Source organism: Bombina bombina, chromosome 5, assembly GCF_027579735.1.
Source record: "Bombina bombina isolate aBomBom1 chromosome 5, aBomBom1.pri, whole genome shotgun sequence".
NCBI classification, from domain to species: domain Eukaryota; kingdom Metazoa; phylum Chordata; class Amphibia; order Anura; family Bombinatoridae; genus Bombina; species Bombina bombina.
In genome coordinates, this window is record NC_069503.1 from 910266863 (window position 1) to 910293392 (window position 26530).

Genomic DNA, 26530 nt, shown 5'->3' on the forward strand with positions numbered 1-26530 from the left:
TCTTATACACTCAATGAGGCCTATTTATCAAATGTCTGTCGACCTGATATGAGAGTGCGGATCAGGTCCGACCGAAATCGCTGAATGTGGAGAGCAATACGCTCTCCGTATTCAGCATTGCACCAGCAGCTCTTGTAAGCTGCTGGTGCAACGTCGCCCCCTGCAGACTCGCAGCCAATCGGCCACCAGCAGGGGGGTGTCAATCAACCTGATCATACTCGATCAGGTTGAATTGTGGCAATCTCTGTCCGCCTCATCAAAGCAGGCGGACAGGGTTATGGAGCAGCGGTCTTTAGGCTGCTGCTTCATAACTGCTTTTTCTGGCCCTCAAGCTCCATTCAGAGCTTGATAAATGGGCCTCTATATCTAATTCACATCTGACAGTTTCCTGTCATATATAGTGTCATCTATTTCACTTATCCCATTATGTTCCACTACTGATCTGTTCACGTACGTAGTTTTTTACACATTGTTATCACTTCAGATATTGGCTTTTTTGTTAATTAACAAATATAGCCTGAATGTATTACCCTCTGATATACTTTGTGAGTGGGTGTTTGTGATTCACATCACCATGATTACGCTTTGGCTTTTTTTTTGGTTAGGGGGAGGGGTCCAACACTGTTTAAAAAGTTTGTTCAATCTTGCACAATTGTTGGTCTGATGAAGGGGCGAACACCCCGAAACGTCATTATGGAATAAAGTTTGTATCACTTGATAAGACCAGTGAGTGCTTTGTTTATATGCTCTATATATATATATATATATATATATATATATATATATATATAGAGAGAGTATATATATCTATTTAAAAATACCTACAACTTGGGGGCGGAGCCAGCATTAGAAGAGATAAGACGTACTATTCATGGGCTCCTGTAAAATCAACATTCACTAAGCCTAATAGAGTGTATACTTTAAGATTTCTGACCCAGCTCTGGTTACCCAACTATGTGAGGGGGAACATAATCCTCCAACAGTACTTGTAGGAGAAGCCTTAAACTTTTATTACGGCAAAGATTTGGATGCACATCGCTTGATATAGCCACGAGGTTGAACTATTTACTAGCTGAATAGATATGGCAGACTCTAGTGAACCACTGCAAGCACTGCTTGACAAATTCGAGGAGAAAATGGATTTCTACTTTTGTGACTTACTATCTCTAGTTAGAGATTGGAGGGAAGAAGAAATCAACCCGATACCCAAGATGGCGCCTGCTCAGGCTACCACTAAAAATCTTCAGACCTCCCAGTTTACCGCTAGAGCATCGAGCTTACTTGAGACCCCATGGGCTTCCACTGAGTCTTCTCCATACACTACCTCGCAGAACACGGCAGTAGCTCTCACGGAAGAAAAGTGCTCCATCATCCCGGCTTTACTTGGAAAAGAAGCGAGCTTAAAAGCTGACAACCTACCACTCGCAAGTGGTTTGCCTTCTAACATCATGAGTAAGATTGCTAACTCTGTGGGGTCCGCGACTACCGCTGAATTTACTCTGGTCGCTAACAGTGCTGCGGATCTGAGGGGGTCAGATAGCACTGTGCAGATTCCGCTTTGCTTAGTCAGGGCCGCACAGGATCTCTGTCACACAAACCTGCAGTCACTTGCGAGACCAAGCTCTGTACCCCCAGACACTCACCCAACTAACCCAGGACAGCTGGCGGAAGATTCTCAATACACGGTTGTCTCTCTGGCTGGTTCCCATGTGGCGGTCGCATTTCTGACCCTCTGGAGGAGGCTTTGGCTGAATACTGAGCCACCATCGACCGCATCTATCTCCTTCTCACATTCGGGGTATGACGCCCAAGCTTTTGGCCATATTAAATATCCCTACCGCTGCCCTCCTTACGCAGTTGGAGTGGGTTAAAGTGTTAATCATCAGGGCTCTCTCCTAATACCGGTACAGAGACTATCAATGGGATATTTTATTTCTGGGTAAATGCCACTAACAACTGTGATACTATGACTCTCGCACATCTGGTTTTAAATATGGATCGGCTTATTGATTTCGGTTGTGCATTATTATCCTCTCTCACTATTACTTATTGCTCTAGTCTGTTATTAGTATATATCTCAGTTTGAGTTGAATTATATTTATTTTTATCAATGGTGAATACTTACTTAATAGGCATAGGGGGATATCTGAAACGGTGACTGTTACTAATTGTTTATATGTATATTTGCTTATATGTATATTTCAGTGTGGTCTACCCTCTCTCAGGAATCACACTATCACAATGATATCCTAGAAATTATATATTAGATATGTTGGACAGGTAGACAGTATCACATGGGGGTAGCTTTAAGTCTGGAATCTCCTTTGGGTAATACTATTTGCTATAGAGTGTTTAGTTAACTATAAAACATTTAGGACACCTACTTGTGAGTGTTCAGATTTAATAACTGTCTCCATCCTAATATGTCCGTCATCTATCTAATTAATACACTCTAATCCTAACTCTGTATGATTACTTATATGAACCTTATGCTTATGATCTAACTCAAGGGCACTGTCTAGAATGGCCATCTCCCTTCCTATTGTGCTATGAATTTAAAAAGGTCATGGGACTTATGTCTTATTTGGAATAGTTTTATCCCTATATTGTACTCCTGCTGATGTAACTCAATTGCACTGAAGGTTCTCTCCTAACTATATAGCAGTGCACAGCTCTACTTACTTGTGATTGGGTCTTATACACATACTAGCAGGTTGCCATATCATTCTGACCCATTATACGCAGCCTATAACATGCTCCTGTCCCCACTGCTCAGTAACATATATTCTTTAAGTTTCCTTTTCTTATGTTATAGTTAAGCAAATCATTCTAAGTTAGCAAGTTCACTATAGACACACTAATTGTATGTCAGGATGTTACAGTGTATATGGATAATGTATGTTTACTTAGGGGGATTCTGTATGCTAATCTAAGCTTGTTCTGCTGGTTGCGGCCGGGCCAGTGGAATTGGCATTATACGTAAAAAACACGGAAGGGACTCCTCTCCTCCCTTTCCCGCTGGTACTTGTTGCCTGCGGGTCATATCCCTTCTCCCTTTTCCCTTGACGCCGGTAGATGGCATCTACCCAGGAGAGGAGCTCCTCTAGAAACCCTCTATATCTCGTTCTATACTATGTATCACATTATTTATCTCATATTATATACATCCTGATACTCTGCTGTGAGAATAATTATTCCAGAATGTAATCTGATCCATATTATACATAAAAGCCCGGGGTCTCCGGGCAGGTCTCTACTTAAGCATATATATAGAGTTCAGCTATAATGTCGACAGCCTGGAAAGTTTGTAAACTTCAATAGAATCTATAGCTCCGTCCCCCGCCCTTATAGCTATTGTCCACTCTTATTTTAGGTGGACAAATAAGCGGTATTAACCCGCCACAGATATCGCCTTGTCATAAGTTGCTCTTAGTCTTCTGTATATCAAGAAAATGAGGCATTTTGCCCCCCGTTCATGTGTATTTACTAGGAGCAACTTGTTATGACTCCCTATAATTTGTTAATCTTCAAATAATAAATACACTTATTTTATAATTAATATATCACTCTATAGGAAGTATAATTTTCTTGGGATGTTTAAATTCTATCACTTTATTATGTATCTGCATAGGAAACAAAAGAAAAAAAGAGGTAATGCTTGATTTTATGTATTTGATTTCGTATATGCATACAATGTTCTCTATATATATATATTTTTTTTTTTTTTTTTTTTTTATTCGATTGGTGAGATACATATATAATACTTAAATTAAGATCTCTTTATTTGCTTATATGTAAAGGTTTCGGTATCCAATGGATAAACAATGTCTTGTATGCAAAAATTACCAAAGTAATGCAAAATGTACATTATGTTCATGTTCTTTCTTTTTCTTGTATTACCTCAATAAAAATCTTTGATTAAAAAAAAAAAAAAATACCTACAACTTATTCCCCTATTTGAAATTTTACAGTACATACGCAGTTAAACACTTAAATAAATATGAATATATATATATATATATATATATATATATATATACATATAAATACATAAATCCTGTCATATATGCCTACCTGTTGTCATTGTCCCTTTAAGACTGCCTTTTCTGCTTCTGTCAGTCAAGCTGTTTGGGGCGTAGTCTGCATAGATACAACTGTTGGAACTTACCTTATTCAAGCACCTGATTCTTTCATCCTCTATATAGCTATGCTCAGGTCTATTTATCATTGCACTTGCTTTGAAGTTTGTTCCGGATATACAGATCACTTATTGTTTGTTTCCAGTGTGCCTTTCCTAGAGATATTCAAGTTTACAGCCTTACCTGACTATGGCCTAGATTTGGAGTTCGGCGGTAGCCGTCAAAACCAGCGTTAGAGGCTCCTAACGCTGGTTTTGGCCGCCCGCTGGTATTTGGAGTCAGTGATTAAAGGGTCTAACGCTCACTTTACAGCCGCGACTTTTCCATACCGCAGATCCCCCTACGCCATTTGCGTAGCCTATATTTTCAATGGGATCTTTCTAACGCTGGTATTTAGAGTCGTTTCTGAAGTGAGCGTTAGAGCTCTAACGACAAGATTCCAGCCGCCTGAAAATAGCAGGAGTTAAGAGCTTTCTGGCTAACGCCGGTTTATAAAGCTCTTAACTACTGTACCCTAAAGTACACTAACACCCATAAACTACCTATGTACCCCTAAACCGAGGTCCCCCCACACCGCCGCCACTCGATTAAAATTTTTAACCCCTAATCTGCCGACCGCCACCTACGTTATATTTATGTACCCCTAATCTGCTGCCCCTAACCCCGCCGACCCCTGTATTATATTTATTCACCCCTAACCTGCCCCCCACAACGTCGCCGCCAGCTACTTACAATAATTAACCCCTAATCTTCCGACCGCAAATCGCCGCCACCTACGTTATCCCTATGTACCCCTAATCTGCTGCCCCTAACATCGCCGACCCCTATATTATATTTATTAACCCCTAATCTGCCCCCCTCAACGTCGCCGACACCTACCTACACTTATTAACCCCTAATCTGCCGAGAGGACCACACCGCTATTCTAATAAATGTATTAACCCCTAAAGCTAAGTCTAACCCTAACACTAACACCCCCCTAAGTTAAATATAATTTTTATCTAACGAAATAAATTAACTCTTATTAAATAACTTATTCCTATTTAAAGCTAAATACTTACCTGTAAAATAAATCCTAATATAGCTACAATATAAATTATAATTATATTATAGCTATTTTAGGATTAATATTTATTTTACAGGCAACTTTGTAATTATTTTAACCAGGTACAATAGCTATTAAATAGTTAAGAACTATTTAATAGTTACCTAGTTAAAATAATAACAAATTTACCTGTAAAATAAATCCTAACCTAAGTTCTAATTAAACCTAACACTACCCTATCAATAAAATAATTAAATAAACTACCTACAATTACCTACAATTAACCTAACACTACACTATCAATAAATTAATTAAACACAATTGCTACAAATAAATACAATTAAATAAACTAGCTAAAGTACAAAAAATAAAAAAGAACTAAGTTACAGAAAATAAAAAAATATTTACAAACATAAGAAAAATATTACAACAATTTTAAACTAATTACACCTACTCTAAGCCCCCTAATAAAATAACAAAGCCCCCCAAAATAAAAAATTCCCTACCCTATTCTAAATTAAAAAAGTTACAAGCTCTTTTACCTTACCAGCCCTGAACAGGGCCCTTTGCGGGGCATGCCCCAAGAATTTCAGCTCTTTTGCCTGTAAAAAAAAACATACAATACCCCCCCCCAACATTACAACCCACCACCCACATACCCCTAATCTAACCCAAACCCCCCTTAAATAAACCTAACACTAATCCCCTGAAGATCTTCCTACCTTGTCTTCACCATCCAGGTATCACCGATCCGTCCTGGCTCCAAGATCTTCATCCAACCCAAGCGGGGGTTGGCGATCCATAATCCGGTGCTCCAAAGTCTTCCTCCTATCCGGCAAGAAGAGGACATCCGGACCGGCAAACATCTTCTCCAAGCGGCATCTTCGATCTTCTTCCATCCGGTGCGGAGCGGGTCCATCTTGAAGCAGGCGACGCGGATCCATCCTCTTCTTCCGATGTCTCCCGACTAATGACGGTTCCTTTAAGGGACGTCATCCAAGATGGCGTCCCTCGAATTCCGATTGGCTGATAGGATTCTATCAGCCAATCGGAATTAAGGTAGGAATTTTCTGATTGGCTGATGGAATCAGCCAATCAGAATCAAGTTCAATCCGATTGGCTGATCCAATCAGCCAATCAGATTGAGCTTGCATTCTATTGGCTGTTCCGATCAGCCAATAGAATGCGAGCTCAATCTGATTGGCTGATGGGATCGGCCAATCGGATTGAACTTGATTCTGATTGGCTGATTCCATCAGCCAATCAGAAAATTCCTACCTTAATTCCGATTGGCTGATAGAATCCTATCAGCCAATCGGAATTCGAGGGACGCCATCTTGGATGACGTCCCTTAAAGGAACCGTCATTAGTCGGGAGACATCGGAAGAAGAGGATGGATCCGCGTCGCCTGCTTCAAGATGGACCCGCTCCGCACCGGATGGAAGAAGATCGAAGATGCCGCTTGGAGAAGATGTTTGCCGGTCCGGATGTCCTCTTCTTGCCGGATAGGAGGAAGACTTTGGAGCACCGGATTATGGATCGCCAACCCCCGCTTGGGTTGGATGAAGATCTTGGAGCCAGGACGGATCGGTGATACCTGGATGGTGAAGACAAGGTAGGAAGATCTTCAGGGGCTTAGTGTTAGGTTTATTTAAGGGGGGTTTGGGTTAGATTAGGGGTATGTGGGTGGTGGGTTGTAATGTTGGGGGGGGGGTATTGTATGTTTTTTTTTACAGGCAAAAGAGCTGAAATTCTTGGGGCATGCCCCGCAAAGGGCCCTGTTCAGGGCTGGTAAGGTAAAAGAGCTTGTAACTTTTTTAATTTAGAATAGGGTAGGGAATTTTTTATTTTGGGGGGCTTTGTTATTTTATTAGGGGGCTTAGAATAGGTGTAATTAGTTTAAAATTGTTGTAATATTTTTCTTATGTTTGTAAATATTTTTTTATTTTCTGTAACTTAGTTCTTTTTTATTTTTTGTACTTTAGCTAGTTTATTTAATTGTAGTTATTTGTAGTTATTGTGTTTAATTAATTTATTGATAGTGTAGTGTTAGGTTAATTGTAGGTAATTGTAGGTAGTTTATTTAATTATTTTATTGATAGGGTAGTGTTAGGTTTAATTATAACTTAGGTTAGGATTTATTTTACAGGTAAATTTGTTATTATTTTAACTAGGTAACTATTAAATAGTTCTTAACTATTTAATAGCTATTGTACCTGGTTAAAATAATTACAAAGTTGCCTGTAAAATAAATATTAATCCTAAAATAGCTATAATATAATTATAATTTATATTGTAGCTATATTAGGATTTATTTTACAGGTAAGTATTTAGCTTTAAATAGGAATAAGTTATTTAATAAGAGTTAATTTATTTCGTTAGATAAAAATTATATTTAACTTAGGGGGGTGTTAGTGTTAGGGTTAGACTTAGCTTTAGGGGTTAATCCATTTATTAGAATAGCGGTGATCTCCGATCGGAAGTTTAGGGGTTAATAATTGAAGGTAGGTGTCGGCGATGTTAGGGAGGGCAGATTAGGGGTTAATACTATTTATGATAGGGTTAGTGAGGCGGATTAGGGGTTAATAACTTTATTATAGTAGCGCTCAGGTCCGCTCGGCAGATTAGGGGTTAATAAGTGTAGGTAGGTGTCGGCGACGTTGTGGGGGGCAGATTAGGGGTTAATAAATATAACATAGGGGTCGGCGATGTTAGGGCAGCAGATTAGGGGTACATAGGGATAACGTAGGTGGCGGCGTTTTACGGAGCGGCAGATTAGGGGTTAAAAGTGTAATGCAGGGGTCAGCGATAGCGGGGGCGGCAGATTAGGGGTTAATAAGTGTAAGGGTAGGGGTGTTTAGACTCGGGGTACATGTTAGGGTGTTAGGTGCAGACGTAGGAAGTGTTTCCCCATAGGAAACAATGGGGCTGCGTTAGGAGCTGAACGCTGCTTTTTTGCAGGTGTTAGGTTTTTTTTCAGCTCAAACAGTCCCATTGTTTCCTATGGGAGAATCGTGCACGAGCACGTTTTTGAGGCCGGCCGCGTCCGTAAGCAACTCTGGTATCGAGAGTTGCATTTGCGGTAAAAATGCTCTACGCTCCTTTTTTGGAGCCTAACGCAGCATTTGTTTTAACTCTCGATACCAGAGTTAAATTTATGGTGCGGCCAGAAAAAAGCCCGCGGAGCGTTAACAGCCCTTTTACCGCCGAACTCCAAATCTAGGCCTATGAATGCCTGATTGCTACTAATCATAATTAACCATATATGTCATGCTTTGTTTCATGGGCACTGCTATTTTGCAAACTCTGAACTCAATCTAAATTACAAGTCTGTATTTTGCTGTGATCATTCTCTGATTGCTACAAATAAATACTCGGAAGTTTACAAATATTCACTGTTACAAGTTATGATGACTCAATATTCTGCTGCAACTATATATACTTAGAACTCTGCATATATGTATTTCAGTTAACCGAACTGTTATCCTGTGATTTTCCAATTATTGCCACAACAGTATTTAAAAGGACACTCAAGCCAAAATTAAACTTCATAAGTCAGATAGAGCATGCAATTTTAAAGAACTTTCCAATTTACTTCCATTAACAAAATGTGCATAGTATTTTTATATTTACACTTTTTGAGTCACCAACTCCTACTGAGCATGTGCAAGAATTCCCAGCATACGTATATGCATTTGTGATTGGCTGATGGCTGTCACATGATACAAGGGGAGTGAAAATAGACATAACTTTGCAATTTATTTAACAAAAATCTACTACTCATTTGAAGTTCAGACTAAGTGCTATTGCATTGTCTTCTTATCATGCATTTGTTGATTATGCAAATCTACTGTATTGACTGGTCCTTTAATACTCTAACTTGCAACTTATCTATCACCAGAGCTACTCTGATTATATTACTCTGGCATCTGCTCCAATTTATATTGTGTACTGTGAACCCTGCATTACCATATTACTTGGTAAAGATATATCATATGATTTCTAGTTTGCTTATTGTGGATATTGTCTCCTACCACATTCATATTGTACTCTTGGGATTTTTTTGCTGTGTATGTCAAGATTACAGTTATGCTCTCTGAAGCTCAATACTATGTTTCCTTTGAAAACTGAATATGTTGCATAGCTGTGGGGTTTTTTTTCACTTCATGAACCCTGTGCTCTAATATATATATATATATATATATATATATATATATATATATATATATATATATATATATTGTGCTCCAATATACATTATCATTGTGCTTCGTTACATATTATTTTTGCGTCTTGTTGAGCTCTTTTTTTTCTAACATTGCTTCTACAACTGGTAGAGAATAGATTTCTAAAGTTGTTGTCCACAGAAGTTATAGAAAAAACTTTAATGCACACATTTGCAGGAGAACTGTCAGTTTGCTATAAGAGAAAAAAAATGATACATTTGTAACAAGTCAAATTATTGGGGCGAACTATAGGAAATATGACTAAAACAATCTAATTGAACTTGCCCAGGTTTAGGCGCATTTTTGAATGATAAGCAATGATAAATCTTGCTCTCAGTGTGCATCCCTAAGGATTTCTGCTCAGAAACTTGAAATACATGTTAGATTTAGGCCCATTTTATTAACCCACAGCAGACAGGGTTCCCAGTTAGGGAACTTGTCTCCTCGTGTTAAGGAAAAGTGAGCAGGATTCATTACCCACAGTTGTCACTACACAATCTATTGAAGTATCATGGCGTGATGATGATATTAATTAATTGTAGTAGAGCAGGTATGTCATCAGTGATTTCATCATTAATGTCATTGTTGATATATGAAGAAGCAAAGGGACAGTCTAGTCAAAATTAAACTTTCATGATTCAGATAGGACATGCAAACAACTTTCCAATTTACTTTTATCATCAAATTTGCTTTGTTGTCTTGGCATTCTTAGTTGTAAGCTAAATCTAGGTAGGTTTATATGCTAATTTATAAGCCCTTGAAAGCTCTTATCTGTATTCATTTAACAGTTTTTCATAGCTGGGGCGTAAGTTTATGTGTGCCATATAGAAAACATTGTGCTCATGCCCGTGGAGATACTTATGAGAGGGCACGGATTGGCTAAAATGCAAGTCTGTCAAAATAACTGAAATAAGGGGGCACTTTGCAGAGGCTTAGATACAAGGTAATCACAGAGGTAAAAAGTATATTAATATAACTGTGTTGGTTATTCAAAACTGGGGAATGGGTAATAAAGGGATAATTTATATTTATAAACAATACAAATTCTGGAGTAGACTGTCCCTATAAGAGTAAAATAAATAGAAAATGCACATAAATGTATTTCATTTTTATATAAAGGTCTCTTTGCAGTATAAATGTATTGGTAGAAATTCTTCTAGTAAAAAAAAATGACTGTTTTAGTTATAGCTTTGCTGTGTATTAAACATATAAACATATGCCCAATGCACCCTCAAACAGAACCATTGTTTCACTAATAATAATAATAATAATAATAATAATAATAAATGCAAGTGAGAAGTGGATATGTTAATTGGCTTTGTGCAGAGTAAAAGCTAATACTGAAACTATCATACAGCTAGATTACAAGTTGTGTGTTCGTGTTTTAACTTCCATAGCGCAGCCATTATGAGTTTTGCCGTGAGGCTAAAAAACTTGCGCTGCAGCCTATACCGACAAGATCCATTTCGCCATCCGAGAGCAGTAGTTATGAGTTTTACGCAACAAATCTGTTACATAAAACTCATAACTAAAGTGTTACAAAGTACACTAAACACCCATAAACTACCTATTAACCCCCAAAACCGAGGCCCTTCCGCATCACAAACACTATATTAAAGTTATTAACCCCTAATCTGTCACTCCCGACATCGCCACCACTAAAAACATTTATTAACCCCTATTCCGCCGCTCCCCGATATCGTCACCACTATACTAAAGTTATTAACCCCTAAACCGCCACCCTCCTGCATCGCAAACACTATCTTAATATAATTAACCCCTAATCTGCCGTCCGCCCACATTGCCCCCACTGTACTAAAGTTGTTAAGCCCTACACCGCCGCCACTATAATAAACCTATTAAACCCTAAACAGCAAGCCCCCCACAACAAAATATACTAAATTAAACTATTAATCCCTAAACTGAAAGCCCCCCACATGGCAATAAACTAATTTAAACTAGTTACCCCTAAACCTAACGCCCCCCTAACTTTAAATTTAAATTACAATTGAAATCCTATTGGCTGTTGAAATCAGCCAATAGGATGAGAGCTACTGAAATTCTATTGGCTGATTTGAACAGCCAATAGAATTTCAGAAGCTCTCATCCTATTGGCTGTTTTGAACAGCCAATAGGATTTCAGTAGCTCTCATCCGATTGGCTGATTTGAATTTGCCCAAATTTTTTTTAAGGGCAATGCAAAAGAGCTAATTGCCCTTTTAAGGGCAATGCCCATACAAATGCCCTTTTCAGGGCAATAGGTAGCTTAGGTTTCTTAATAGGTTTTTTATTTTGCGGGGTTTGGGGGTGTGGGGGTTTGTAATGTTAGTGGGTCTTTGTAATTTTTTTTAGGTAAAAAAGCTGTTTAACTTAGGGCAATGCCCTACAAAAGGTGCTTTTAAGGGCTATTGGTAGTTCATTCTAGATTAGGTTTTCTATTTTGGGGTGTTTTTGTTTTTTTTTAAATGGGTATTAGAATAGGAATATTTTTTATTATTTTTGATCATTTGTTATTTTGTGTAATATATTTTTTTCGTTTTGGGGTGGGTTTTTATTTTTAGATTAGAGCTTGGGCATTTCATAAAAGAGCTGAATGTCCTTTTAAGGGCAGGAAAAAGAGCTAAATGCCCTTTTAAGGACAATGCCATACAAATCCCCTTTTCAGGGCAATGGGTAGATTAGGTTTTACTTTATTTTGTGGGTTTGGGGGTTGGGGGTTTGTATACTGTTAGCGGGTGTTTGTTTTGTTTTGTAGCAAAAGAGCTGTTATCTTTAGGGCAATGCCCTACAAGGGCACTTGGTAATTTATTCTAGATAAGGCTTTTTTATTTTGTTGTGTGTTTTTTTTTTTTTTTAAAGGGTATTAGAATAGGAATAATTTTTATTGTTTTAGATAATTTTCTGGTAGATTATGAGTTTTGCATTAGGCTTAAAAAGCAGCGTTAGCCGGTCCTAACGCTGCTTTTTAACGTCCACTGGTATTACGAGTCTTGCAGGTACAGGTGTACCGGTCACTTTTTTGGCCAGACTTGGAAATACCGCAAATCCACTTACGTAAATTGCGTATCCTCTTTTTTGAATGGGACTTGCATAGCACCGGTATTACGAGTCTGCCAAAAAATTAGCGGAACACCCTCTCCTGTCAAGACTGGTACCGCATTTTAAAGTCAGTAGTTAAGAGTTTTACACTACAACGCCATAACTTAAAACTCTTAACTAAAGTGCTAAAAAGTAAACTAACACCCATAAACTACCTATTAACCCCTAAACCGAGGCCCTCCCACATCGCAAACACTAAAAGATAATTTTTAACCCCTAATCTGCCGAACCGGACATCGCCGCCGCTATAATAAATATATAAACCCCAAAACCACTGCACTCCCGCCTCGCAAGCACTAGTTAAATATTATTAACCCGTAATCTGCCGTCCCTAACATCGCCGCCACCTACCTACATTTATTAACCCCTAATCTGCCACCCCCAATGTCGCTGCCACTATATTAAAGTTATTAACCCCTAAATCTAAGTGTAACCCTAACCCTAACACTTAAATATAATTAAAAGAAATCTAACAAAAAATTCCTATCATTAACTAAATAATTCCTATTTAAAACTAAATACTTACCCGTAAAATAAACCCTAAGATAGTTACAATATAACTAATAGTTACATTGTAGCTAGTTTAGGATTTATTTTTATTTTACAGGCAAGTTTGTATTTATTTTAACTAGGTAGAATAGTTACTAAATAGTTATTAACTATTTAATAACTACCTAGCTAAAATAAATACAAAAGTACCTGTAAAATAAAACCTAACCTAAGTTACAATAACACCTAACACTACACTATAATTAAATAAATTAACTAAATTAAATACAATTAAATAAATTACATACAATTACCTAAATTAAATTAAATTAGCTAAAGTACAACCCCCCCCACTAAATTACAGAAAATAATAAACAAATTACAGAAATTTAAACTAATTACACCTAATCTAATAGCCCTATTAAAATAAAAAAAAGCCCCCCAAAATTAAAAAAAAAAACCTATCCTAAACTAAACTACCAATAGCCCTTAAAAGGGCCTTTTGCGGGGCATTGCCCCAAAGTAATCAGCTCTTTTACCTGTAAAATAAATACATACAAACAACCCCCCCAACAGTAAAACCCACCACCCACACAACCAACCTCCCAAATAAAAACCTATCTAAAAAAACTTAGCTCTACATTGCCCTGAAAAGGGCATTTGGATGGGTATTGCCCTTAAAAGGGCAGTTAGCTCTTTTGCTGCCCAAAGTCCCTAACCTAAAAATAAAACCCACCCAATACACCTTTAAAAAAACCTAACACTAACCCCCTGAAGATCGACTTACTGGGAGATGTCTTCATCCAAGCCGGGCAAAGTGGTCCTCCAAACAGGCAGAAGTCTTCATCCAAGCCGGGCAGAAGTGGTCCTCCAAACGGGCAGAAGTCTTCACCCAGACGGCATCTTCTATCTTCATCCGGCGTGGAGAGGGTCCATCTTCAAGACATCCGACGCGGAGCATCCTCTTCATCCGACAACTAACACAGAATGAAGGTACCTTTAAGTGACGTCATCCAAGATGGCGTCCCTTAGATTCTGATTGGCTGATAGAGTTGTATCAGCCAGTCGGAATTAAGGTAGAAAAAATCCTATTGGCTGATGCAATCAGCCAATACGATTGAAGTTCAATCCTATTGGCTGATCCTATAAGCCAATAGTATTGAGGTCACATTCTATTGGCTGATTGGAACAGCCAATAGAATGTGAGCTCAATCCTATTGGCTGATTTTAGCCCAACCCTAACACCCCCTAACTTAAATATAATTTAAATAAATCTAAATAAAATTACTATAATTAACTAAATAATTCCTATTTAAAACGAAATACTTACCTATAAAATAAACCCTAAGCTAGCTACAATATAACTAATAGTTACATTGTAGCTAGCTTAGGGTTTATTTTTATTTTACAGACAAATTTGTATTTATTTTAACTAGGTAGAATAGTTATTAAATAGTTATTAACTATTTAATAACTACCTAGCTAAAATAAATACAAATTTACCTGTAAAATAAAACCTAACCTAAGTTACAATAACACATAACACTACACTACAATTAAATAAATTAACTAAATTAAATACAATTAAATAAATTAAATTAAATTAGCTAAATCACAAAAACAAACAAACACTAAATTACAGAAAATAAAGAACAAATTACAAGATCTTTAAACTAATTACACCTAATCTAATAGCCCTATCAAAATAAAAAAGCCCCCCCAAAATAAAAAAAAAACATGTTCTATCTTCATCCATCCGGCGCGGAGTGGGTTCATCTTCAAGACATCCGACCCGGAGCATCCTCTTCATATGACAACTAACACAGAATGAAGGTCTAGGAGGCACAGTCCTTTACTGGTTTAAATCCTTCCTCTCTGGTAGATCACAGAGAGTAATATCAGGATCAAGCTCATCAGCACCAACAGAACTGGACTGCGGAGTTCCACAAGGATCTATCCTGTCTCCCATGCTATTCGCAATTTACTTACTACCACTGAGGGACATCATTAACCGACATGGCCTAAGGTATCATTGTTACGCTGATGACACACAACTCTACTTCTCCTTTGCTCCAGATACTACAGACCCAGCATGCCGCATAAACAGTTGCTTAACAGACCTCATAGAATGGATGAATGCTAGCTGTCTCAAAGTGAACCGGGACAAAACAGAGTTACTCTTGGTGAGGGGACCCCGGGCATCAAAAATATCCCACGATCACCCAACTGGCCTGGAGCTTGGAGGTTCTGAACTCATTAGTTCAGCAAAGGTACGAAACCTCGGAGTGCTGATTGACGCTGGATTATCTTTTAAACAGCAGATTTCCTCCGTAATAAAATCTGCCTACTTTCATCTGAAAAACATAGCCAGGATACAACACTTAATTCCACCGGATGATATGCCAACATTAATCCATGCATTTGTATCCTCTATGCTAGATTACTGCAATGCACTTTACTTGGGCCTCCCAAAAAAAAGAACTCCATCGCCTTCAGACAGTACAAAACGCAGCAGACAGACTATTGACCAATCAAACTCGCTCCTGCCACATAACACCTGTTCTCCACTCCCTGCATTGGCTTCCAATTAAATGGCGAACATATTTTAAAATTGGCCTGCTGACCTTCAAAGCCTTAAACAACCAAGGCCCACAGTACCTGAAAGAGCTCCTGATACCCTACATCCCATCCCATTCACTTAGGTCAGCCAACACATCCCTCCTCTCAGTGCCAAGAATAAGGACAAACTGAGGCTCCAGAGCATTCTGCACCGTTGCCTCTACTTTCTGGAACTCTTTACCATGCGCAATCAGAGAGGCACTGTCCTTACAGACTTTTAAAAAAAAGCTAAAGACCCACCTCTTCCATCAGGCATTCAGTCCGCTTATCTGACCTTCAGAAACTCCTAACTTTTATGTCTTATGTTGGTACAGTATATTTGTAAAGTGCTTTGAGTCTCACAGGGAGAAAAGCGCTATATAACTCGCAAATTATTATTATAATTATAAGGTACCTTTAAGTGACGTCATCCAAGATGGTGTCCCTTGGATTCCGATTGGCTGATAGAATTCTATCAGCCAGTCGGAATTAAGATCGAAAAAATCCTATTGATTGATGCAATCAGCCAATAGGATTGAAGTTCAATCTTATTGGCTGATCCTATCAGCCAATAGGATTGAGCTTGCATTCTATTGGCTGATTGGAACAGCCAATAGAATGCGAGCTCAATCCTATTGGCTGACTGGATCAGCCAATAAGATTGAACTTCAATCCTATTGACTGATTGCATCAACCAATAGGATTTTTTCGATCTTAATTCCGACTGGCTGATAGAATTCTATCAGCCATTTGGAATCTAAGGGACGCCATCTTGGATGACCTCACTTAAAGGTACCTTCATTCTGTTTTAGTCGTCGGAAGAAGAGGATGCTCTGCGTCGGATGTCTTGAAGATAGAGCCGCTCCGCGCCGGATGGATGAAGATAGAAGATGCCATCTGGATGAAGACTTCTGCCCATCTGGAGGACCACTTCTGCCCGGCTTGGATGAAGACTTCTGCCCATCTGGAGGACCACTTCGCCCAACTTGGATAAAGACGTCTCCCGATAAGTCGATCTTCAGGGGGTTAGTGTTAGATTTTTTTAAGGGTGTATTGGGTGGGTTTTATTTTTTAGATTAGGGGTTTGGGCTTGGGTAAAAGAGCTGATTTCTTTGGGGCAATGCCCTGCAAAAAGCCCTTTTAAGGGCTATTGATAGTTTAGTTTAGTGCAGTCTCAAGTATCCAGCACAGGGAATGTATCAAGGTGTGCCAGCAACCAGGTTCCTGCCAGAACCCAACAAATAAGCACAAACAAAGATGAAGCAGCACCACCAAATTCTTTCTTCAAGTAGTTTTATTCAGCTTTTTCTTCTGTTTCAGATGACTTTGGATTATTTTCTGCTTTTTTGCTTGATGTATAGATATGCATGATTGTATTCTAATATATACTAAGTAGCTATGTTTAGCTTTAATGACATTGCAGTATATAGCTGTGCCTTCATTATACCTTACCTGTGTGCTAATATTAGGTTGTAAGGGGTTAATTTGTATTGTGCAGTTGTACAGGTGTGGGGGTGGGGCTGATGTAGTATTTAAGGTTGATTCTACTGTATGTACAGTTTAGCCATACATGACTAAGGACTGTGTCCGAAATGTTGTTGTTTGAATTTTTTTGGTCTGGCTACTCCTCAAGCTGAATAAAACTACTTGAAGAAAGAATTTGGTGGTGCTGCTTCATCTTTGTTTGTGATAGTTTAGTTTAGGGTTTTTTTTTATTTTGGGGGGCTTTTTTATTTTGATAGGGTTATTAGATTAGCTGTAATTAGTTTAAAGATTTTTTAATTTGTTTTTTATTTTCTGTAATTTAGTGTTTGTGTTTTTTTGTACTTTAGCTAATTTAATTTAATTTAGGTAATTGTATTTAATTTAGTTAATTTATTTAATTATAGTGTAGTGTTGGGTGTTAGTGTAACTTAGGTTAGGTTTTATTTTACAGGTAAATTTTTCTTTATTTTAACTAGGTAGCTATTAAATAGTTAATAACTATTTAATAACTATTCTACCTATTTTGATTTATTTAAATTATATTTAAGTTAGAGGGTGTTAGGTTTAGGTGTTAGGTTTAGGGTTAGACTTAGGTTTAGGGGTTAATAACTTTAATATAATGGAGGCGAAGTTGGGAACGGCAGATTAGGGGTTAATAATATTATAAGGGGTTAGGGGTTATTAATATTATAATTATTGTTTGCGAGGCAGGAGTGTGGCGGTTTAGAGGTTAATATGTTTATTATAGTGGCAGAGACGTTGGGGGCGGAAGATTAGGAATTAATAAGTGTAGGTAGGTGGCGGCGACATTGGGGGCGGCAGAGTAGGTGTTAATACATATAATGTAGGGTTCGGCGATGTCGGGGGCAGCAGATTATGGGTTCATAAGTATAATGTAGGTAGCAGCGGTATCCGGAGCGGCAGATTAGGGGTTAATAAGTGTAAGATTAGGGGTGTTTAGACTCGGGGTTCATGTTAGGGTGTTAGGTGTAGACATAAATTTTATTTCCCCATAGGATCAATGGGGCTTCGTTAAGGAGTTTTACGCTGCTTTTTTGCAAGTGTTAGACTTTTCTCAGCCGGCTCTCCCCGTTGATTCCTATGGGGAAATCGTGCACAAGCACATTACACCAGCCCACCGCTAACTTAAGCAGCGCTGGTATTGGAGTGCGGGAATGAGCAAAATTTTGCTCAACGCTCACTTCTTGTCTTTTAACGACGGGTTTGTAAAAACTCGTAATACCAGCGCTGCATGTAAGTGAGCATTGAGTGAACACTGCTTGTTAGCACTGCATAGCCTCTAACGCAAAACTCGTAATCTGGGCCACTGTTTGTTATTTTTTGTAATTGTAGTGTTTTTTATTTTTAGTAATTTTAGTGTTTTTTATTTTTTGTAAAGTTAGGTTTTAGTGTAAGACAGCTTAGGTTTTATTTCACAGGTAAGTTTGTATTTATTTTAACTAGGTAGTTAGTAAATAGTTAATAACTATTTATTAACTAGTCTACCTAGTTGAAATAAATACAAACTCATCTGTGAAATAAAAATAAAACCTAAGCTAGCTACAATATAACTATTAGTTATATTGTAGCTAGCTTAGGTTTTATTTCACAGGTAAGTATGTATTTAGTTTTAACTAGGTATTATTTAGTTAATAATTGTAACTTTAATTTAGCTCTATTTTAATTATGTTAAAGTTAGGGGGCGTTAGGGTTAGATTTAGGGCTACGGTTAGGGTTAGGCTTAGGGATTAATATAGTTTAATTTAGGTTGTTGTGATGTGGGGGGCTGGCGGTTTAGGGGTTAATACCTTTATTTAGTGGTAGTGATGTGGGAGGCCAGAGGTTTACGGCCAGATTACGAGTTTTGCGTTATGAGCTATGGGGTGCAACCGTGCAGTTTTTTTTTATCACCGCTCACTTACCTGCAGTGCTGGTATTACAGGTTTTTACAAACCCGGCGATAAAAGGCAAGAAGTGAGCGTTGAGCAAAATTAAACTCCATACCGCACTTCAATACCAGCGTTGCTTAAGTGAGCAGTGAGCTGGTCATACGCGCTAGTGCACGATTTCCCCATAGACATCAATGGGGAGAGGCGCTGAGAAAAATTCTAACACCTGCAAAAAAGCAGCGTAAATCTCAGTAACGCAGCCCAATTGATTCCTATGGGGAAACACATTTTATGTTTACACTTAACACCCTAAATCTTCCACTAATTAACCCCTAATCTGCTGCCCCCAACATCGCCGAAACCTACATTATTCTTATTAACCCCTAATCTGCCTCTCTGGACATCGCCGCCACCTACTTTATACTTATTACCCCTAATCTGCTGCCCCAACATCGCCGACACCTACATTATATTTATTGACCCCTAATCTCCCGCCCCCAATGTCGCTGCAACCTACCTACACTTATTGACCCCTAATCTGCCCCCAGAACGTCGCTGCCACTATATTTAATGTATTAACCCCTAAATCTAAGTCTAACCCAAACCTAATCTAATAGCCCTATTAAAATAAAAAAAGCCCCCCAAAATTAAAAAAAAAACCTATCCTAAACTAAACTACCAATAGCCCTTAAAAGGGCCTTTTGCGGGGCATTGCCCCAAAGTAATCAGCTCTTTTACCTGTAAAATAAATACATACAAACAACCCCCCCAACAGTAAAACCCACCACCCACACAACCAACCTCCCAAATAAAAACCTATCTAAAAAAACTTAGCTCTACATTGCCCTGAAAAGGGCATTTGGATGGGTATTGCCCTTAAAAGGGCAGTTAGCTCTTTTGCTGCCCAAAGTCCCTAACCTAAAAATAAAACCCACCCAATACACCTTTAAAAAAACCTAACACTAACCCCCTGAAGATCGACTTACTGGGAGATGTCTTCATCCAAGCCGGGCAAAGTGGTCCTCCAAACAGGCAGAAGTCTTCATCCAAGCCGGGCAGAAGTGGTCCTCCAAACGGGCAGAAGTCTTCACCCAGACGGCATCTTCTATCTTCATCCGGCGTGGAGAGGGTCCATCTTCAAGACATCCGACGCGGAGCATCCTCTTCATCCGACAACTAACACAGAATGAAGGTACCTTTAAGTGACGTCATCCAAGATGGCGTCCCTTAGATTCTGATTGGCTGATAGAGTTGTATCAGCCAGTCGGAATTAAGGTAGAAAAAATCCTATTGGCTGATGCAATCAGCCAATACGATTGAAGTTCAATCCTATTGGCTGATCCTATAAGCCAATAGTATTGAGGTCACATTCTATTGGCTGATTGGAACAGCCAATAGAATGTGAGCTCAATCCTATTGGCTGATTTTAGCCCAACCCTAACACCCCCTAACTTAAATATAATTTAAATAAATCTAAATAAAATTACTATAATTAACTAAATAATTCCTATTTAAAACGAAATACTTACCTATAAAATAAACCCTAAGCTAGCTACAATATAACTAATAGTTACATTGTAGCTAGCTTAGGGTTTATTTTTATTTTACAGACAAATTTGTATTTATTTTAACTAGGTAGAATAGTTATTAAATAGTTATTAACTATTTAATAACTTCCTAGCTAAAATAAATACAAATTTACCTGTAAAATAAAACCTAACCTAAGTTACAATAACACATAACACTACACTACAATTAAATAAATTAACTAAATTAAATACAATTAAATAAATTAAATTAAATTAGCTAAATCACAAAAACAAACAAACACTAAATTACAGAAAATAAAGAACAAATTACAAGATCTTTAAACTAATTACACCTAATCTAATAGCCCTATCAAAAAAAAAAAAGCCCCCCAAAATAAAAAAAAACCATGTTCTATCTTCATCCATCCGGCGCGGAGTGGGTTCATCTTCAAGACATCCGACCCGGAGCATCCTCTTCATATGACAACTAACACAGAATGAAGGTCTAGGAGGCACAGTCCTTTACTGGTTTAAATCCTTCCTCTCTGGTAGATCACAGAGAGTAATATCAGGATCAAGCTCATCAGCACCAACAGAACTGGACTGCGGAGTTCCACAAGGATCTATCCTGTCTCCCATGCTATTTCGCAATTTACTTACTACCACTGAGGGACATCATTAACCGACATGGCCTAAGGTATCATTGTTACGCTGATGACACACAACTCTACTTCTCCTTTGCTCCAGATACTACAGACCCAGCATGCCGCATAAACAGTTGCTTAACAGACCTCATAGAATGGATGAATGCTAGCTGTCTCAAAGTGAACCGGGACAAAACAGAGTTACTCTTGGTGAGGGGACCCCGGGCATCAAAAATATCCCACGATCACCCAACTGGCCTGGAGCTTGGAGGTTCTGAACTCATTAGTTCAGCAAAGGTACGAAACCTCGGAGTGCTGATTGACGCTGGATTATCTTTTAAACAGCAGATTTCCTCCGTAATAAAATCTGCCTACTTTCATCTGAAAAACATAGCCAGGATACAACACTTAATTCCACCGGATGATATGCCAACATTAATCCATGCATTTGTATCCTCTATGCTAGATTACTGCAATGCACTTTACTTGGGCCTCCCAAAAAAAAGAACTCCATCGCCTTCAGACAGTACAAAACGCAGCAGACAGACTATTGACCAATCAAACTCGCTCCTGCCACATAACACCTGTTCTCCACTCCCTGCATTGGCTTCCAATTAAATGGCGAACATATTTTAAAATTGGCCTGCTGACCTTCAAAGCCTTAAACAACCAAGGCCCACAGTACCTGAAAGAGCTCCTGATACCCTACATCCCATCCAATTCACTTAGGTCAGCCAACACATCCCTCCTCTCAGTGCCAAGAATAAGGACAAACTGAGGCTCCAGAGCATTCTGCACCGCTGCCTCTACTTTCTGGAACTCTTTACCATGCGCAATCAGAGAGGCACTGTCCTTACAGACTTTTAAAAAAAAGCTAAAGACCCACCTCTTCCATCAGGCATTCAGTCCGCTTATCTGACCTTCAGAAACTCCTAACTTTTATGTCTTATGTTGGTACAGTATATTTGTAAAGTGCTTTGAGTCTCACAGGGAGAAAAGCGCTATATAACTCGCAAATTATTATTATAATTATAAGGTACCTTTAAGTGACGTCATCCAAGATGGTGTCCCTTAGATTCCGATTGGCTGATAGAATTCTATCAGCCAGTCGGAATTAAGGTAGAAAAAATCCTATTGATTGATGCAATCAGCCAATAGGATTGAAGTTCAATCATATTGGCTGATCCTATCAGCCAATAGGATTGAGCTTGCATTCTATTGGCTGATTGGAACAGCCAATAGAATGCGAGCTCAATCCTATTGGCTGACTGGATCAGCCAATAGGATTGAACTTCAATCCTATTGACTGATTGCATCAACCAATAGGATTTTTTCGATCTTAATTCCGACTGGCTGATAGAATTCTATCAGCCATTTGGAATCTAAGGGACGCCATCTTGGATGACCTCACTTAAAGGTACCTTCATTCTGTTTTAGTCGTCGGAAGAAGAGGATGCTCTGCGTCGGATGTCTTGAAGATAGAGCCGCTCCGCGCCGGATGGATGAAGATAGAAGATGCCATCTGGATGAAGACTTCTGCCCATCTGGAGGACCACTTCTGCCCGGCTTGGATGAAGACTTCTGCCCATCTGGAGGACCACTTCGCCCAACTTGGATAAAGACGTCTCCCGATAAGTCGATCTTCAGGGGGTTAGTGTTAGATTTTTTTAAGGGTGTATTGGGTGGGTTTTATTTTTTAGATTAGGGGTTTGGGCTTGGGTAAAAGAGCTGATTTCTTTGGGGCAATGCCCTGCAAAAAGCCCTTTTAAGGGCTATTGATAGTTTAGTTTAGTGCAGTCTCAAGTATCCAGCACAGGGAATGTATCAAGGTGTGCCAGCAACCAGGTTCCTGCCAGAACCCAACAAATAAGCACAAACAAAGATAAAGCAGCACCACCAAATTCTTTCTTCAAGTAGTTTTATTCAGCTTTTTCTTCTGTTTCAGATGACTTTGGATTATTTTCTGCTTTTTTGCTTGATGTATAGATATGCATGATTGTATTCTAATATATACTAAGTAGCTATGTTTAGCTTTAATGACATTGCAGTATATAGCTGTGCCTTCATTATACCTTACCTGTGTGCTAATATTAGGTTGTAAGGGGTTAATTTGTATTGTGCAGTTGTACAGGTGTGGGGGTGGGGCTGATGTAGTATTTAAGGTTGATTCTACTGTATGTACAGTTTAGCCATACATGACTAAGGACTGTGTCCGAAATGTTGTTGTTTGAATTTTTTTGGTCTGGCTACTCCTCAAGCTGAATAAAACTACTTGAAGAAAGAATTTGGTGGTGCTGCTTCATCTTTGTTTGTGATAGTTTAGTTTAGGGTTTTTTTTATTTTGGGGGGCTTTTTTATTTTGATAGGGTTATTAGATTAGCTGTAATTAGTTTAAAGATTTTTTAATTTGTTTTTTATTTTCTGTAATTTAGTGTTTGTGTTTTTTTGTACTTTAGCTAATTTAATTTAATTTAGGTAATTGTATTTAATTTAGTTAATTTATTTAATTATAGTGTAGTGTTGGGTGTTAGTGTAACTTAGGTTAGGTTTTATTTTACAGGTAAATTTTTCTTTATTTTAACTAGGTAGCTATTAAATAGTTAATAACTATTTAATAACTATTCTACCTATTTTGATTTATTTAAATTATATTTAAGTTAGAGGGTGTTAGGTTTAGGTGTTAGGTTTAGGGTTAGACTTAGGTTTAGGGGTTAATAACTTTAATATAATGGAGGCGAAGTTGGGAACGGCAGATTAGGGGTTAATAATATTATAAGGGGTTAGGGGTTATTAATATTATAATTAATGTTTGCGAGGCAGGAGTGTGGCGGTTTAGAGGTTAATATGTTTATTATAGTGGCAGAGACGTTGGGGGCGGAAGATTAGGAATTAATAAGTGTAGGTAGGTGGCGGCGACATTGGGGGCGGCAGAGTAGGTGTTAATACATATAATGTAGGGTTCGGCGATGTCGGGGGCAGCAGATTATGGGTTCATAAGTATAATGTAGGTAGCAGCGGTATCCGGAGCGGCAGATTAGGGGTTAATAAGTGTAAGATTAGGGGTGTTTAGACTCGGGGTTCATGTTAGGGTGTTAGGTGTAGACATAAATTTTATTTCCCCATAGGATCAATGGGGCTTCGTTAAGGAGTTTTACGCTGCTTTTTTGCAAGTGTTAGACTTTTCTCAGCCGGCTCTCCCCGTTGATTCCTATGGGGAAATCGTGCACGAGCACATTACACCAGCCCACCGCTAACTTAAGCAGCGCTGGTATTGGAGTGCGGGAATGAGCAAAATTTTGCTCAACGCTCACTTCTTGTCTTTTAACGACGGGTTTGTAAAAACTCGTAATACCAGCGCTGCATGTAAGTGAGCATTGAGTGAAAACTGCTTGTTAGCACTGCATAGCCTCAAACGCAAAACTCGTAATCTGGGCCACTGTTTGTTATTTTTTGTAATTGTAGTGTTTTTTATTTTTAGTAATTTTAGTGTTTTTTATTTTTTGTAAAGTTAGGTTTTAGTGTAAGACAGCTTAGGTTTTATTTCACAGGTAAGTTTGTATTTATTTTAACTAGGTAGTTAGTAAATAGTTAATAACTATTTATTAACTAGTCTACCTAGTTGAAATAAATACAAACTCATCTGTGAAATAAAAATAAAACCTAAGCTAGCTACAATATAACTATTAGTTATATTGTAGCTAGCTTAGGTTTTATTTCACAGGTAAGTATGTATTTAGTTTTAACTAGGTATTATTTAGTTAATAATTGTAACTTTAATTTAGCTCTATTTTAATTATGTTAAAGTTAGGGGGCGTTAGGGTTAGATTTAGGGCTACGGTTAGGGTTAGGCTTAGGGATTAATATAGTTTAATTTAGGTTGTTGTGATGTGGGGGGCTGGCGGTTTAGGGGTTAATACCTTTATTTAGTGGTAGTGATGTGGGAGGCCAGAGGTTTACGGCCAGATTACGAGTTTTGCGTTATGAGCTATGGGGTGCAACCGTGCAGTTTTTTTTATCACCGCTCACTTACCTGCAGTGCTGGTATTACAGGTTTTTACAAACCCGGCGATAAAAGGCAAGAAGTGAGCGTTGAGCAAAATTAAACTCCATACCGCACTTCAATACCAGCGTTGCTTAAGTGAGCAGTGAGCTGGTCATACGCGCTAGTGCACGATTTCCCCATAGACATCAAAAATTGAGAAAAATTCTAACACCTGCAAAAAAGCAGCGTAAATCTCAGTAACGCAGCCCAATTGATTCCTATGGGGAAACACATTTTATGTTTACACTTAACACCCTAAATCTTCCACTAATTAACCCCTAATCTGCTGCCCCCAACATCGCCGAAACCTACATTATTCTTATTAACCCCTAATCTGCCTCTCTGGACATCGCCGCCACCTACTTTATACTTATTACCCCTAATCTGCTGCCCCAACATCGCCGACACCTACATTATATTTATTGACCCCTAATCTCCCGCCCCCAATGTCGCCGCAACCTACCTACACTTATTGACCCCTAATCTGCCCCCAGAACGTCGCTGCCACTATATTTAATGTATTAACCCCTAAATCTAAGTCTAACCCAAACCCTAACACCCCCTAACTTAAATATAATTTTAATAAATCTAAATAAAATTACTATAATTAACTAAATAATTCCTATTTAAAACTAAATACTTGCCTATAAAATAAACCCTAAAGCTAGCTACAATATAACTAATAGTTACATTGTATCTATCTTAGGGTTTATTTTTATTTTACAGGCAAGTTTGTATTTATTTTAACTAGGTAGAATAGTTATTAAATAGTTATTAACTATTTAATAACTACCTAGCTAAAATAAATACAAATTTACATGTAAAATAAAACCTAACCTAAGTTACAATAACACCTAACACTACACTACAATTAAATAAATTAACTCAATTAAATACAACTAAATAAATTAAATTAGCTAAATCACAAAAACAAACAGACACTAAATTACAGAAAAGAAAAAATAAATTACAAAATTTTTAAACTAATTACACCTAATCTAATAGCCCTATCAAAATAAAAAAGCCTCCTAAAATAAAAAAAAACCTAGCCTAAACTAAACTATCAATAGCCCTTAAAAGGGCCTTTTGCAGGGCATTGCCCCAAAGAAATCAGCTCTTTTACCTGTAAAAAAAAATACACACAACCCCCTCCATAGTAAAACTTCAATCCTATTGGCTGATCCAATCAGCCAATAGGATTGAGCTTGCATTCTATTGGCTGATTGGAAAAGCGAATAGAATGCCATCTCAATCCTTCTATCAGCCCATCAGAATCTAAGGGACGCCATCTTGGATGAAGTCACTTAAAGTGATATTCCTTCTGAAGAAGACGTTGTTTGAAGAG